Consider the following 17,359-nt stretch of genomic DNA (forward strand, 5'->3'; position numbering starts at 1 on the left):
CTTGAGTTTATGTTTCTCTTTAGTCTACATGAGTATTTCTACTCACCAGTTTGACCTGCTTTTCAGTAATGAAGACCTTCTGCCCCTTTTAATGGAATTTTCTCCAAAGGAATTTTCTAATTTGTATATCACTGTAAATGGGAAACATTTATGGGGTTTACCAAACATAGATGTTGCAAAAAAGAAAATGAATAACTTTCTCTAATATGATAACTGGTTTTCTAGACAGCAGAAAGGGGAATGAAACCATCTATCTGGATGTCAGCCAAGCGGTGTGTCGTGGCTTGGAAATACTGATCAGCTCTTCCGTGACACTGGAAGGATGGCCCTTTTCCTCAGAATGGAGTGAGAGTCCCTTCCCCCTGCCTCTGGCAGTGATGTGAGGTGGTATCAAATAACAACAGGGTCCTGGCCTCACCCCTCATGGCAATTGCAAAAAATTAACCCTGTTCCTGTCTGAAACCGGAACAGGGGCACATGGGAATTTAGTTAAGTGCAAAAGTTGGAAATTAAAGTGCAGGAACTGTAACCATGGTAAGAAGTTGGTTAGAGGCATGATGGCAATAGGAAAAGTAGAAAGGGAAAGTATCTGGCTGGACAGAGGGAGATTACTGGAGTTTTTTTTGAGTATTTTTCCAGATTAACCTTGTTTACTGTTTTCAGTAATGAATTTGGTACAAAAATTAGAAATGTGATGAGGAAACCCCTCATGTTGCAGTTGGACAAGATCAGATCTCCATAAAAGAAATAACACAGGAGGAAGCAAGTAGATTAATAGGAGGTGAAATGAGATAGAGATAAATTAAATGGCATGTAAGTTTGTTCATTTGAGTACTTGGATTTTAAAAGTCAGGAGCTCATCCATGGGAAATGACTGAGGAGAAGGACCAGACCACACTGTAATAGTGGCTCTGTTACTGATTGCTGTTGTCAGTGACATACAGTTGCTGAGAAAGCAATCCATGAATGGGCACTGCAAAATCTTCTTAATTTGAAGTGTCCCCACAACCCAACCACTCATTTGCATATGATGACCCAGAAAGGCGATTAATGTGTGGTTCAGAGGGAAGAAAATGGTGAGACCTGGGGAATAACCAGTGTGATCAGAAGAGACTGCTGAGCTCAACCCAGTCTGAGAACAGCTGCTTTCTATACACATATCACTGAGGATGGAATAGAGGACCTGTACAGAGGACAAGACTAGCACCAAATCAGATTGGTTGGAACTGGCTGTTAATTAAATTTGGCTGGAAATTTGAAGAATTCTTACCAAAGAGTATTGAATAACCTTTTAAAAGGAATATCAAGGGCAAATAAAACACATGCCACGAATGGGGTAAACCCACTGTTTTAAAATTGTTACTGTTTGGCCTCTATCCCTACCATATGATTTATCTTACAGATATAACACTTTCTCCTGTTAGCCTTGTAAAGTGAAGGATGATTAAATTTTTAATGCAAATCCTTCAATTCAAAGAAATATTATGTCTGTTTCTATTTTAGGACTTGCTTCTTTCTTGTTATCAAGTTATCAAGTCCCTATACTAGCAGTTTCCAAGTACATGGAAGCAGAAAATCGCTCTCTCACTTTCCTTTTTAAGGCTGTTGTAGAAAACAATTAATTAATTTGTTTATGTCTGCATATATAGGATGAGTGAGGATGGCTTGTTTATGTATAAATAAATGACTGAAGGGAAACTAAATAATTTTAAATGAATGCTACATTTTGAATTTTTTTTGAAACTTGTGGTTAATTTTGTTTCCAAGAACTGCTTCTAAAATGTCATCTCATTTGAGCTCACACATTCACAAGCCTCCATATCTTAACAGTTTCCTGGGACAGCCATCGTGAGAGGTCGCTGCCGAACAGAGATGATCAATGGGATTTCCAGTTTTTTCTTGCCAAGGGTTTGCCCCTTTGCCCCTTGGAATCCAGATTAGAGCTACTGTCTCTGAGGAGAATGCAGTCTGGAACTTGTCCCCTGTTAGTAATGGAATTCATCCTTCAGTATTTGCTTCCTTCATGCAGTAGGCTATCACTCATAGATGTGAAGTATTTTTGGTGTATTCTTTTAAAGCAGTGAGACCTGAAAATTTTACATGTTGCATCAAGAACAATCAAGAACAAACTGGACAGTGGACTCTGATTTCCTGTGCAGTTTCTTCAGATGAAAGTCCAGGCTTACACACAGACAGCTCAGTAACAGATGTCGTCTCTTGAGATTTAGGCTGGTGGGTGTAAGAATCAATGACAAAAAATGTACAATATCTGAAAAAGAACAGGTACGCAAGAGCATCACATAAGTATTTACTTGGAAATTTGAAAACAAAATCAAATTATTAATTAAACATAAATTGCTTTGTCAGAGTAATTCTGGAAGCATTCTTTATTTACTGGGAACTGCTGAAAATAAACACATTCCTGAAGCACCTTAGAAACATGTTTTTTCCTTCTGATCTGTGCAGATGGCAGACTCCTGATGACTGCTGCTTGGGAGAATTGGGAAATCAAATAAGACTCTTTAATAGAATATAGAAGAATAACAGCATTATGAAGATATCTTACATTAGTCAGTTCTCTGAGAAGGCTTTGCCTGGGCTTCATCCTGGAGTGATGTCTCAAAGACTGAAATGTTTCAAAACCCAATTAAACAAGATTGTAATGGAACATGGACTAAACCAGTTGCTTTAAAACAGAGGAACCTGGAAATGACTGGGTGGGAAAGAATGTAGATATTTACACCCTTTGAATGTCTACAAACAAAGAAGAAACAGCAAGGACACTGAAGAAACAACTAGCAAAAGTAATCAAAACTACTAATAAGTATTTATTAATACTCATGAGAAACAAAGGATCTGCCGGAAAATTTGTAGGGTCTGCTCATGGACAGGGTATCAAAACATGCTCAGAGAACACAGAGCAATTTCAGAGGTGGTAGAAACTTTTTCTGCATCACTGTTCATGGCAGAAGAAATGAGGGATATTCCTATTGAAAAATCATTCTTTATGGGGGACACGTCAATTGAAGTGATTCTGAAGGGATGCTGGAACTGACTGAAAAAATGAACAGTCACACATCCTCAGGACCAGAATGTATTCATTCATGGGATCCAAAGGAAGTCAAGGATGAAATAGCTGAATTACTAATCATGGTGTATGCCCTTTTACTTAAATTGCATCTGTACCTGACAACTCAGGGGTGACATTAAGTCTGTTTTTAAAGAAGAGAAATTAAGAGAAAATTAGTAGAAACTATAATAAAGGGTGGAATGAATGGTTATGTGATACATCTGATTTAACTGGCAAGAGTCAACCTTGGTTCTTTTAATGAAGAAGTCAGTATGGATTTTCTTTGTACAGAGAAGCTCTTCATTGCAAATCTTTTACAGTTCTTTCCAGAATTCAATATAAATATGGGTAAGGATGATGTGATTGATAAATCCTTAGGTTTTCAGAATTCTTTTGATAGTCTTTCAGTTTTACTTCAACTTTGCACCTGTGATGTAGGAGACACAGCAGGGAGCAAAACGAACCATTGGCTTACCACGGTTGTGCTTATATTCTGATGTAGACAAGATGACTCCTGCCCAGTCTATCCTTGCAAGTACATGGTTGCTTCTATAGTTGGTTTCCAACAAAACAGAGTATTTCTGAATTGCAACAAACACAAAGCAATCCCTTCTGGTCCTGGGGTATTTATTACTACCATCTGAGAGCCCCAGATTTCCACTCTCTGTTCCTCTAAAGAGTTTCTCAGTCTATGCATGTGCTGAGGGCTCACTGCTCTTAGAAGAAACTCTCCTCTTGTGCCACAGACACTCCACTTCCAGTAGTAAACCTATCCTCTGAAAAGCAGAAATCTTCTGCTTTCTAAAGGGACCAACCTCACTCGGTTAGTCCCTTCATGGAACATGACTTAAAACAAGATTAAACAGCCAGAGAGAGGTTGTCCATCACAGCTATGGGCAAATGTGAACATTTCTGCTGGCAAGCAAGCTGATCAGCAGGAAAGCTTTGGAAACACCTGCTGCCAACTCACAAGTGGAAGTGTCCTTAGTGGGCTCAGAGTCATGCAGGCTGTTCAGATATCAACTCAACTTCATCCTGGTATGTTGTATTTGAGAAAACAGGCAAAGAGACAGTGTAAATTGTTCAGGGAGACAAGAGGGACATTATGCCACACTGGTCAATGACAGATGAATGTCTTGTAGTAACCACGATCAAATAAAAAGCTGTTATTCTTTCTAACTTACATTCAAGGCCTGGCAGCTTGAGAATTTGACAGCTACAGCAGGGTGCCCTCTGTGGAGCAGATATTGTGGTGGCAAGGGATCTATCCCTTTATGTCCTCGACAGAAATCTACCAGATTTTATGTCCCATTTATGCCTTTCTGACAACTGAAAAGTAGTTGACTTCTGATGACAGGAGCTGGATTGATGTGTATTACAGTCATTTCTCAGCAGTGTAATTTTTTTCATCTTTACTTCAGATGTTCACAGCTATTCTCTTGCCATCTGAGTATCACTAGAACACTAAGACACAGTAATTTTCATCATTCACCCCTTCAATTCACACCAGTTTTTTCTCTTGCTTCTCTTGTGTGGACAATACAAGTGCCTTTCATTATTTTACAAATGTTATTTTACAGTTTTAGTCTTATCTATAAATTGTTGATGATATAATTTAGATATTTCCCAGTGTTTTAATCCAAAAAATGATAGAAGTCCCAATCCATTACTGAGTTTAAAATAAAAATAGCTGAATCAGCCTGGAGATTCATAGTATCTGTTAGTATAAGCAGCAGAGTAGGCATTACCATGTGGTGACACATACTCTCCTCATCTTGCAGCAGTGTGTGCCGCAGAGATTTCATGAGGGGTATAGTTGTGTAGTACAAAATTTGGGGAAAGAGATCATCAACCAGGATGCAGTTGTACAGATCTCCCCAGGTGCCAGAGGGCCATGTTTTTCCTGTTTCCTCAGCTGGCTGCTGTGTGAAGGTCAGAGATGTGGGTTAAGATAGACAAGAGATAAAAATGGCTAAAAAACATGGGTGGTGTAAGTTGGTGGAGTAAAAAATAACTATATTTTCATCATTGTGCTGGAAATATTTTGGCCAGAGATAAAAATCAAGCTATTCATTTAGGATTGGATTTTGGTGTTGGGTTTTTTAGTATACTATGTATGTAAAAATATCCCTCTTCTTTCTGTTCCTCTTTTTAAAGACACAAAGAGACCATAGGTCTTACGATAGTGTAAATGATCTCCTTCAAATTTTATAGCTCTTAATTAGCTAATTTATACAGAATGAGGATTGGGCTCATGTTCTTTGGAATTCGGTGATGGATAGCTCCACAGGAAAACATCAAGTATAAACAAGAAAACCTTAACCTTCAACACGGAAAAATAAATAATCTGAAAAACCTACAGGAAAAACTTAAGGAAATGGAGTTTGGTAAATGCAAAAGTGTGATTTATTAAAATTCTTGGAGAAAGTTCAGGAAAAATAAACACACGTTATTGCAGCATAGGAACACATAAAAGATATTATTATTATCCTTCTGTCCTAATGAAAGATGCCATAAGAAATCAGAGTGAAATGTGTTCCAGTAAACATAATTAAAAGGAAAAATGTGTAGGATTTATAAATAGAAATATGCAAAGGATATGTTGGCTCACTCTAGTGGGAAGTGGTATTTCAGGAGAAAAGTTCCTATTTATCTTAAAAAAGGTTTGCAGAAACACTGAACAGCCTCCCAGCCTTACTTTCCCAGAACACGAGGGAGGCAGCTCACGCTAATGCAGAACCCAAGTGCGTTTTGGCCGCACACTGCACAGCAGGGCTGGCGTCTGTAATGTTGGGGTTTGCCTTCTCTGTTGATAAGGACAACTCGTGTCATCATCTGAGTTTTTCAACTCATTTACCAGCTCTACTTCTATTTCGGAGAAGGCAAGGGCATAGATATGTCTGGAATTTCTAGTGGAAGGCAAGGAATTTTGTAAATGAATTTCTGGATAAGTCCCATCTACAAACAGTTCCTACCCAATGGAAAAGACATTTCTTCACCTGTTGTTATGATAGGTTTCCTTGAAAGAACTCAGAATTATTAATTATGACCTAAACTTACAACCTGGATTGATATTCTTCAAGAGCCATGTAGAGTTCTTGCAGAACAAATGATATAAAATTCAACCTTACTCCAAAAATGAAAACAACTCTTACTAAAAGATATGTCTTGGTGTTCACGTCAGTGGGCTTATAATTTCATATACTGGGCACATTTCTTTGCTAATTACCAAGACGTTATTCTGGTACAAATAACATTTTCAATTCAAATAGAAATTTGAGTTTTAAGTAGAAAATTAACCTTGGTTTATTACTGGAAGAATTCATGTGCCAAAGCCTAGGTATTTTCATTGTCTGCCTTTAAAAGGAAAGGAATCCCTTTATATTTCCATGCACAAAATGTGGTCACATAAAGGCAAAAGGTGAATAAAGAGCATTTTTCTTAATTTATACATCCTTGTTTTCTTGGCTATCTGCTGTGAAATATCATTTGCTTTTAGTAGGAAGCCTCAGGTATCAAACTGATTGGTACAGTTTCTTTATGAGAACTCGCTGCAAGTTGGGGAACACCTTCTATTTCACAGTGGGTCTGTCTTTTAATTTGAGTAGCTGATGCACTGTGGCTGGAGGAAGGAATAGCGAACTTTTGATTTCAGTCAGCTTTCCCGAGGTACACACAGATGAGCACACAGATAAAGCGGACAAAGAAAGGGAAAAGCTGTAATTGCAATGCTCTGCAGGCTGGAAGGCAGCAAGCTCTGCCTTAGCTCTTCTGAAGCAGGATGCAAGCAAAGGACAATGCCACACTAGATGTCTGCTGTTCCTGCTGGTGAGAAGAACGAGGGACAAGCTTGGCGACACCATCTCTGCTGTGAAAACCTGGTTAGGCACCATGTTTTCGCCTTGGGACCTGTATGGTAGCCTATTACTGTCCCTGCCCAGCTCCATGGGGTCCCGTGTGCACCCACAGACGCACGGGTGGGTTCAGTGCTACAGTCGGTAGCAGAGAGTCGAGAAGGGCATTTGCGTACATTCTGGCAGGAGCATTTATTGCTGCTACACTGTCAAAAGTTGCGGAGGCAAATACCAACATGATTCTGAAACTCACACTTTTATCTGGGGGAGGGGCAAAGGCAGGACCAGAGAACAGGGACCAATGGGGAAGCTCTGGGGGAGTGATGAGAGGTAGAGGCTGACAGCCAACCGGGGAATCCAAACTGGGATGGATTAACGTAACAGAACACGCATCCTGGGAGAAGCCTCTTTCTCTTACCCTGACCGCTAAGTCTCTGGCACCAGAGACTGTTTTACCAAGAGCTCTCTGTCCCTTGTGCCACCCGCTAATCAGCCACATACATACCTTTTCAGCCCTGACCCAGCGTATTTACTCGCCATCATCACCCACGGACTCAGCATCGTCACCCAGGGGTGGATCTTCAGAGGCTCAGGAGAGCGACTGGACCTTTGCTGTGAGGGCTGTGCAGCCAGACAGGAGAAAGAAGAAAGGAAGATCAGTGCTGCTTTGGGGATACCTCCCTGAAGATACTGGGTGGGTGGGGGTGGATTTTCTTTATATGAGCATGTGGTTTTTTAAGAGGAAGAGGGCTCTCCTCTCATGACAGCAGCTCCTGGAAGGGCACTGACACCACAATTTTGCACCGCATGCATTTCTAAATGCTAAATGCACTGCATGCTTTTCTCATTTACTGTCATCAGTTGCTTTGTTCCTTTCTTTCTCATGCGGGAATAAAGACTGCCTGAGAGTTGTCTTACCAAAATGACTGTGGAAGTAATTTATCTGGGTTGAAACAGGACCAACCAGCAAACCTCACATCCAGGGGAGTGGTGGAGGAAGGGTGAGATTCAAAGAGTAGTGCTGGGGTTTTTTTGCTTCCTATGATTCTCTTGCACCTATGGAGAATTTCAAATGACTGATTTAGGGCAACTGGAGGCTTATTGCCAAGTACTTGATCTGGTAATGCATCCCTATATTCTGTGCTGACTTGTGGGGGACTGAAACAAGATTATCCTCAGTGAAATAAATTCTCCTACTGAGGATGTAAAAGAACTCGATTGTCTTCTGCAAAGCAACTCCAGAAATGAAAAATAGAAACATAAATAGCTAATGGCTTATTCTTTTTCTTAAGGAAAAAAAAAAAAAAAGGGAAAAGGAGGGACCTCCTGCAACACTAAAGGCTTGGATGATGCAGAAAGTCAATTCTTGGTTCTGTCTTTTAATAAATACACAATGCTGTTGAGGATATTGTCTCTCTTTCCTGAGGAAATCCAGCATGCTCTTAACAATTCCTGTACTTTGCCAGGCAGACATCAAAATTACATGGCTAAAACTATAATATCCTTCTTTCTATACATGCAGATGGTACAAAAATATAACCCTTTGAGATCAGATAATTTAAAGATGGCTGAAATTTTCAAATGAAGTATTTTTGGTGGAAAAGATGTGTTTCTAGTAAGCAGAAATGTCTGCTCTCAGAAATTTCTTATTTTCATTATAAACCTGAAAAGGGACCACAACGAGAGGAAATTCTTGCCAAGTTTTGAAATTTTTTTTTGCTTTCATGTTTGTAAATGTATACAGAAGATCTAAATGGTCTGCAATAACTCTTCTGCCTTCAGCTAACACAAACCCATTTTTTACTAAAGATTTTTTTTATAAAGTGATAAGACAATTTCAGTCTTTCTATAGAAATAAATGATTTTGATTCAATATTCAAAAAAATAATTTGTGTCATCCAAGTACAAGAGGATATCATCATCTCACATCTGCAACAAATAACAGTTTATGAGAAGAGAAACTTATAACCCCTTACTATAAATGTTCATTTTTAGCCTTCATATGCACATGATCCATGTGGAATTCCCATGTGTTTTAAAATGCAACATGCTTGGCCTACTGCTAGGATAATACATTTAGTTACATTTCCTGTTATGGTTTATTCAAGGTTTTATTCAACCCTATTTCCTAAAACACTTCTACAAATTGTAGATTAAAAAAGCTGAACCCTTAAGGTAATATAAAGCAATATTATAGGTTTTCATTAAATCTCACTGAAAAGGGTGGACTGTTATAACCACAAGACATTGAGGTAAATTCAAAAACATATTCTGATCCTGTTACAAAAAATGGTTTCTTCCACCATAAGTTTATGCTTCTTACTGCACACAGTGACTCACGCACTGGCATGAAGAGATGCACAGAGCCAGGCTTGACAAGCCAGCTGCCACAACAGGAAGAGCTTCTCCATGCCAAGGCACTAGGCACAACCTCCAAACCTGCTTGGGCTGCCATGAAAACTGATAAGGAATTTTGCTGTCAGTTGGCTGGAGGATGTCCACGCACCAGAGCAGCCAAGCCAGAGGGAAGGCTGCTACAAGACCTACATTTTAGTCTAATCCATTCCTTTGAGACTGGCTGGGAGCAGGACTCTAAAAATGCCACATTTGAGGCTTAATGCTGACTTAAAGGAGTGTCAAAAAGCTATTAAAGGCAAATATTTCTCTTAGGTCCTCCTGGGTGTAGAAACATCACTTTTCACATGCTTACTAAAGTAGTGGGGAGGCATCAAAGAAACAAATGACTCCATCACCATTCTTTTTAAAAAATATCCCTCAAGTATTTCACTTTGAACTATCCAATTAGGAATAAAAGTAAATATAAAATAGGAATTATGAACAAGGCTTATTATATTTTTCATTATATAATTTAGTAAATGTTTTTTTCAGTACATGTTCATTTGTCTTGTAGAAGATTTTTGAGCAGACAAATTAAATTAACACTACATCAGGACAAAGAAGTCACATAGCTTAATACTATATCTTTCTGATGTTCTTAAAATAGAAAGGTTTGTAAATACCTTTGATAATTAACAAATGAAATATTAATTGCATATATCCTTAGTGGGAGATACTGAGAATGGCAAAATTGGATTACTCTTTCATGCTTAACATTTTTTTTAGCTTTGCAGAAGACCAGATGTGTTGAATTTGGGTCCACACAGAGTTAGCAGACTTTCTGTTCTACCTCTCTGTATAAAGTTTTGTGTTTAATGCAGGCATAGGATTTTGCATGTATGCAACTTATTTCAGGATTTCCTGCTGCCCTCTCCTATGACCTGGAGCTACTTTGAGCTATGCAAGGACTAAGGGAGGAAAAGAGTCCTAGTGGGGACAACTAATGGCAGGAAGGGAGGGAATAGAAGTACCTGATGGACACATTTCATTCCTCCTTTAGCCTATGACCTTACATACAGTCAAGCAAAGAAAGAACATCCGTAATTCTTCAGCTGGGTTATGAATTGGGAGAAATCTGTGCCATAGTTTATACAAGGCCTGGCTGACCTTGAACATCCACACAAAGCTTCCCTAGAGTCAACTCCCACAGCTTGGATAGATAAAGACCATCTGTAAGACAGATGAGACAAAATAATGTTTTTGCTGGAGTTTAGGATGCTTTTACAGCTTCTATGGAAAACCACTGCTATGAGTATCTCCTTCCTTCTCTCTCCTGTTAACCTGGGTTGGAGACAGGATTTGAGAGTTCAGTATGACCTGGGAGCCACCAAGGCTGTAGTGGGCCAGAGGAGCAGTGGGAAACAGTGCAGAAGAATACAAGCAGTGGAACTTTACTGGATTTGATGCTCACTTGCTAAACTGTGTTTTTAACAGCAGATTTCCATTGTGGTAGAGATCAGTAATATATCCAGAGGAGACCTCATATTTTCATCACTTCTAATGTCTTATTTGGTCTCAAATACCTGACCAAATTTTTAAATCTTCAGCAGTCATTGTCTTGGACACCACTTGTGGGCTAGGTTTCTCAGTAGGTATACGAAGTTCTGGCAGATATCACAGCCTGTCCTTCCTAGCAAATTCCTTCTCAGCATTATTAGCACTTGAGCTATATTACATACTGGCAAGCTGTAATACTTTCTGGTGTGCTACTACGCTCTGTGCTATTGTGAACACTCTATTTCGGTTCTGTTTCATGCCTTTGGGCTGAATGATAATTAGGTGGATTAATTCTTCTTTTCCACTTCCTTTACCCCTTCTCCATTATCCTCCTTTGCTTTCATATTCCCTACTTCCCCAATCCTTTTCATGTCTTCCTCTCTGTTCCTACAGCAGCTCCTTAATTTTTCAATTATCACCTGTACCAAAGGCCAGAAAGAAGCACATCAGTGTGCCTGAAGCTATGAGCAGGAAACATGCTCCTCTTCAAATAAGAGCCTCTCTGAAGGACAATCACAGAGGTAGTAGCAGTTTTGATTATGGGGCTTTTTTGTTGTTTTTTGTTGTTTGTTTTGGTTTTGGTTTTGGTTTTTGTTTTGGTTTGAGTGTTTTTTTGGTGGTTCTTTTTTGGTTTTTGTTTGTTTTGTTGTTGTTGTTGTTCTTGTTGTTGTTTAATTCACTTTTTTTTTCCTAAGGATATTTCTTACTTTAGGTTTAGAAAAGGACAGTTTCATTTGCATGCTGGTGTAAGTGATAATAAATTAGCTGCCTAAATCACTGGTTCCTATTCTACTGAGAAAATAAGAGACATGCTCATTAACATTTTATGCAGCCTCTGGATAGAAACAATATATCCAGGGTCAATGAACAGGTCCTAGATTTCAATATTGAACTCTTTAGCTGCCTAAAAATAAACCAGGTTCCTCAAGGCTTGCTAGAAAAAAAAACTTGCTATGACCAGGGATTCCCTTGAGTTCAGATAACCATAATAGAGCCATTCTCATGGCTGTGAGTAATTCCCTTTATGGCCTTGCAAATAGCCTGAGTTGTGGCCACAATGCAGTAAAATGTGGCTGCTAATATATTTAGGGTGCAAGAATCTACAGCCTGGATATTGACAATTCCTGGAGCTATTTAGGACTTTTTAACCTGTTGTGTTTTGGCTGTTGTTTGGTTTTTTGTTTTAGTTTGGTTAATTCTTTTTATTTGGTTGGTTATTTTTTTTACAACTCATAATTATAAACAACATTCTGTTTAATAATAGCAGTTCCTAGCCCAGGCCTGATTATGTCCTCAGCAGTTTCCAGGAGTCATGATTTTCTTATTATTGTCCTATGAAGAAGAGTTGCCAGTGTTGCAACCACTCCTGATCACTACAATCTCTTTCACCAAGGCAACTCCAGCTTCTACCTCACTTCTCTCTGACTGATTCAACATTCCTCTTAGTTTCTCGTATTTGTTGGTGAGAGAGGGTTTCTAGAAACACTCTAAAAATATCCAGAAGGAACTGCATTCTCCAGCCTTGGCTGTTGAAGCCATTTAGCATTGTATTTTTGTAATTTTCAATCACATGATTCTTACTTGATTATTTTTTCTGACTCTTGGCACGAAATTTGAGCATCTGGTCTTCTTTTGAGAAGTTTTTTGAAATCGTATTTCAGTTAGATTTCTACTTTCATGTCCATTTACTCCCTTTCCTTCTGCCAACCATCCTCTCCTCTGCCTGCCCTCTTGTCTTTGCTTTTCTTTTGATGTTTTACATATCCTTGAGGATTCTCTCGTGTTCCAGCTGGGATTTTCATCTTAACACAGATCTCTTGCTGAAACATGGCTCCGTATTGTCCTTTAAACAATCTTTCTGCAAATAAATTATTTAGACACATAAGCACACTTGTGCACACCTTTTAAAATAACTGCTGATTCCAAAAGTAGCTTTTGCAAAACCATAAGGCCCTGCTGGCAGAAAAAATTCCCTCTGAAGGAGTAACATTTTTATGTAGCAAATACTTTTTTTTCCATGCAACAAGTACATAATTTTTTTTAGTGAAATGTGAAAGGTTTTATCTGTGAGTGTGAGCAGGTGCAATAGTATCTCCCCCAGAGGTATAAATAGAAATGGAAAAAATTGGTTTTTTACCTATCCAAGAGCAAATCTGATTTAGCCAATTCACAGAATACAAAAGCAGTTAAAATAATCTACTAAGCTACTGACTGATCTGAACATTTCTTGATGTAGCTGATTAGACCACACTCAAAACTTTTATCCGAAAACTTGGACACATCTCTGCTCTCTTTATTTTAGATTTTTTAGTGCAATGCCTCAAAAGGGTAAAAGCTCTCTACGTAGAAGAACAGTATGTACATTTGTTTGCTAGCAGTCTGCCCTAAACAGTCCACAAAATTTCTCATAGTTTAGAGGAAAAAAAATGTAAGTCTGCAATTCACAGCAAAATATCTAATCTTACAAACTCATATCTAAATGTCCATAAAACAAACATTGCAATTGTTTTCTAGGGAGAAAACAAGAGAAACCAGCAGTTCTGATTCTAGTATGTACTTCAGAATTGCAATATTTGCTTTGCTTGAACACCATTCTGTGAAAATGTTTGCACTATGTAAATGTATCTAAATCACCAATTTTAAATAAAATTGATTATAAAATCACAGTGATCAATTAAATCTGTAGTCTCATTCTGACTCACAAACTAATGCTGATAAAGTTACAGGCAGGACTGCAGGAGGGCATCTAGTCCATTACCCTGCAGCAAGGGAGAAACAGGGAAATCTAACCTGCTTCTCATATACGGTTTTTCAATCTTAAAAAGCTGTAACCGTGGGGAGCCCATGTTCTCTCAAGGTAAGCTATTTCGTGGGTAATTATCACCACCATTGGAGAGTTTTCTCTAATGTGTATCCCAAATCTCCTTTGGTACAATTTAGCCTCATTACTACTTCTCCTGTTCATTGTAGATGCAAGTAAAAATTGATTCTCTTTCTCTTTGCACCAATGTATTCCATGTAAAAGTTTTTCCATTCTAAGGTCGTATTTTCTAAGCCTTTCTATCTTTTTTGTTACAGGCAGTGATTTGCCTGAGCATTTATACACTAAAAACAAGTTTGGGTAAGACCTTCTGCAAATTTGGAAACCAAGAGATAAAATCTTTCATGCGAGGTTTAATCCAAGTTGGCTGCATAGTAAATGTTAGAAGCGCCTTGTGATTCTTCACATAAATCTTGCTGAGAACAGGAATAAAACCTTATAAATATCATGCTTGTAAACAGACTTCTTCCTGGATGAACAGAAAGCAGATCCACAATTATAAAAAATAATACATCATAGGTAGTCTGACTTCAGCCTCTGTCAGTCTCCTAGTCGTTAAAATTGTAATAAGCTGATAATTAAAGCTTTACTAAAACCATTTACTGAACAGTTAGTACTTGGGTGTGGCTGGAAGTACTCATGAGGGAACACTGAGCCCTCCTCCAGCCAAGAAAGGAGATGTAAGAGGCAGTGAGTGGCTGTAGCTACAGATTTCAGCCTTTGGCAAGAACCCAGGTTCAAACAGGGAAACTGAGCCTGCTGCGCTGCTTATGCCACTGTTTGTCACCGTCCACCTCCATCCACCAAGTCCCTGTTCCCTGGTGAATAGTACTGGCAACAGATAGGCTTGCCAAACTGCAGTGGAGCAAGAGTCTCTTCTGCCAGACAACAGCAAAAGGCATACAGTGGATTATTGTCATGACACAGCAGGGCCCTGCTGGAGACAGGTTCAGACCATGACAGGAAGTGATGATGTACATGGAAGCTCACAAATCCTAAACAGCGCAGCAGGATTGATTACCTGGCAGTGAGAGCTGACAAAGGGAGCAGTGTCTGAGAATGAAGGCATTGTCATCCCAGCAGAAACTTTCCAGGCAATCAGAAAACCTTCTCGCACAGATATAGTGACATTTTCCACCTGTCTTAAATAGATAAGATAGGTCCCACTGTTTCTCTTGGTTTTAGATAATTCACACTACAATGAGAAGTTTAAACACCTGAAAAGGATTAATCTCAGTTTCCCACAGTGTTCAGAAAAGACACAGTTTTTCCTCTCACAATTTGCCAATCAGTAATGCTACAGAACATTACAGAATTTATTGTGGGTAAGAGCTGTAGAACATGACCAAAGAAATTCCAGTGAAACATCCAAGCAGAGATGCATTGAGAGCAAAACATGACAATGCAGGATGACCTTGCAGTGTGGATGATCAGACCTGAGCCCAAAGCTGAGCCCAAACCTTGCACTAATCTTTAGACTGCACTTTGCAAGTAGAGCCCTATCCCAGCTTCAGCAGGCTAATAGCAGACGAGAGAAATGCCAAAAGTCTACCAGTCCAGAGGCTGAAAACGTCTGTATGATTTAGTGAAGGCTTAGCTGATGCTTGAGCCTTTTCTGGAGAGAATGCATAACTTTCACACAAAGCAGTGGAGCAGGGGACTGCTCTATGTCCAGCAGAAAAGGCAGAATGAGACAAGCACATTTGTCAGTAAGTGAGTGCTCTTAAAGGAAACAGTTCTGCTCTGTAACGCCCACAATAATTACTAAGATGAAAAGGTTAGACAGTAGGTGTGCTGAGATACATCTATGAGTACTTTCTCTGCCTTTGAAAGGGGAGCTGGTTTGTGTCCTCTGTTTATTCACAGACTACGCCAATGAATCCTTCCTCAGGCTTGGGCTGCTGTCCCTAGGAGAGCACAAAAAGTGTTGGGAATTCTGGTCACACGGAAACAACTTAGTTTGTTACACCGACTAGTTACGAATTTGTAATTAACCTATAAATAGGAAGTATATTTGTAAATGCAGTAGCCACCTAGTCAGGCCATTTTCAAAACCAGCCACTTAGACTGAGGTCAACTTTAACAATGTCCATAGGAATTTATAAGCAAATCCAAAAAGCAAACTGCCCCTTTTGGAGAAAGCAGGACACTTAATTGTTGTGGCAAGATAAGAAATTGGCATTTTCAAGACTAGAAAAATATCTTAGAGATCTTTCTTCATGGTGTTTCTTTACTTCAATACTGCTTTGGTTATGTATTGAAGAACCAAAGTGATTCGTGAACAGTTCCTAAAGGACCAGATATAGCTTCAAACCCTGATTGAACACTGGCAGAGGTCTGCTGTGCTTAAAATTCAGTTGGTTAGGATGCTTTTAGATATGAGCTTTGAGTTGATGGATACTTTTTTCTTCTTTCACTTCATCAAGATGCTTGATTTAGTCTTCAGTTAGAAGCCCTTCTGTATTTCATTTATGAAATGTGAAGAAAGACTCAGAAAATGCTTGCAGCAATCAGAAACAGTTTGGCTTTCACAAATCAGATAGGCTGGGTTTTATAGCATATACAAGGGTGTTCGCTTGGACTATTTCTGTCAGAAAAGAACAATTTTTAAACTTACGTGTCTAAGATATTATGTGAACACTATGCACTGTTGAACACCGTTAATTTGACTTGTATCCTGGCACTAATATTTGGTTGAAGTAAACAATTCAGTAATCACACAGTGTTTATTATATATTCTCTGAACTATTTATATTCTTCACCACACTGTTCTAAAGCAGCAACGTGTATTAAAGTGCTCTGCCATCCATAAGGGACAAATGAAATCAGCCTGACTCAAATGACCAAATTACAATATTCTTAGGGCATTTCAAGCTATGGAAGCTGGGATTGTCTGTTAGGACTTAAGTGGCTTAGTGGAAGGAGGGAAGACAAGAGTGAAGCAAGCCAGAATAGGCTAAACTCAACCTGAGGTTCTGCCACTTGCCAAGTTCACTGAGAGGAAGGAGAAACGCAAGGTATCTCCTTTCTTGCATGCTTTGTCACAGAGGTAGGTCAAGTAGACCACATATGAAAGTAAAGCCCTGAACATGTCATGAAACTGGATCAGTTCTCAAAAGAGCAGTGCAGTAAGCCTTTTTGCCCTGGCCAAACATCTGGGTAATTAAATTCTGAAAGCCCTGTAGTTTCAGTTGCTTTTGAAGTACATGATGGTTTCAGGAGACATCTTGTTGATTAGAAGTCAAAGGTTTTAAAAAACCAGCTGATAAAAGAGTCCCCCAGATGAAAATCAAACCATAAAACTAGATTATCAAGGTAAAACTAAATATAACGAAGTTGTCAGGGTGACTTTTTCTGAGCTAATAGTGATAGAATAACTCACCCAGCATGATTTCAATGTTTGATATTTTTTGAAAAATCCTCTTTTCTCCCCTTAACCCTTGTTTCTACAAAAGTGAAAATAGAGGAAACACCTGAACACTTCAAAAATCAAGGCAGCTCACCCGCAGAATTTTCTTCTATGTTCCTGTGTAAAAATACTTACTTTTCTGTTAAGTCCCACCATCTAGGAATATCTGCCTACTACATGTTCTGGCTCTACTAACATTAGCTTTCATCATTGAGGTTTGTTTATTATCTTAAAGAGATGAGAAATATCTTTATGAAGTTACTCTCCAGTTGGGCTTGCATTCCTAAATCACTTAGACATCAGAAAAACTA

The 17,359-nt window shown here is 38.9% G+C and overlaps 1 long non-coding RNA gene across 2 annotated transcripts in view; it reads left to right on the forward strand.

The window, feature by feature from the left end:
• Positions 1–8,061, forward strand: part of LOC120410028 — a 31,726-nt gene extending 23,665 nt beyond the window's left edge. Inside the window, exons 2-3 of one of the 2 annotated variants that reach the window (XR_005601952.1) lie at positions 226–3,418; positions 7,438–8,061. This is a non-coding gene — a long non-coding RNA (uncharacterized LOC120410028). Of the gene's footprint in view, positions 1–225 lie in introns of both variants that reach the window. The other variant, XR_005601953.1, reaches the window with a different exon arrangement.
• Positions 8,062–17,359: the final 9,298 nt, after the last annotated feature.

Source organism: Corvus cornix, chromosome 5 (assembly GCF_000738735.6).
Source record: "Corvus cornix cornix isolate S_Up_H32 chromosome 5, ASM73873v5, whole genome shotgun sequence".
Taxonomy (NCBI): domain Eukaryota; kingdom Metazoa; phylum Chordata; class Aves; order Passeriformes; family Corvidae; genus Corvus; species Corvus cornix.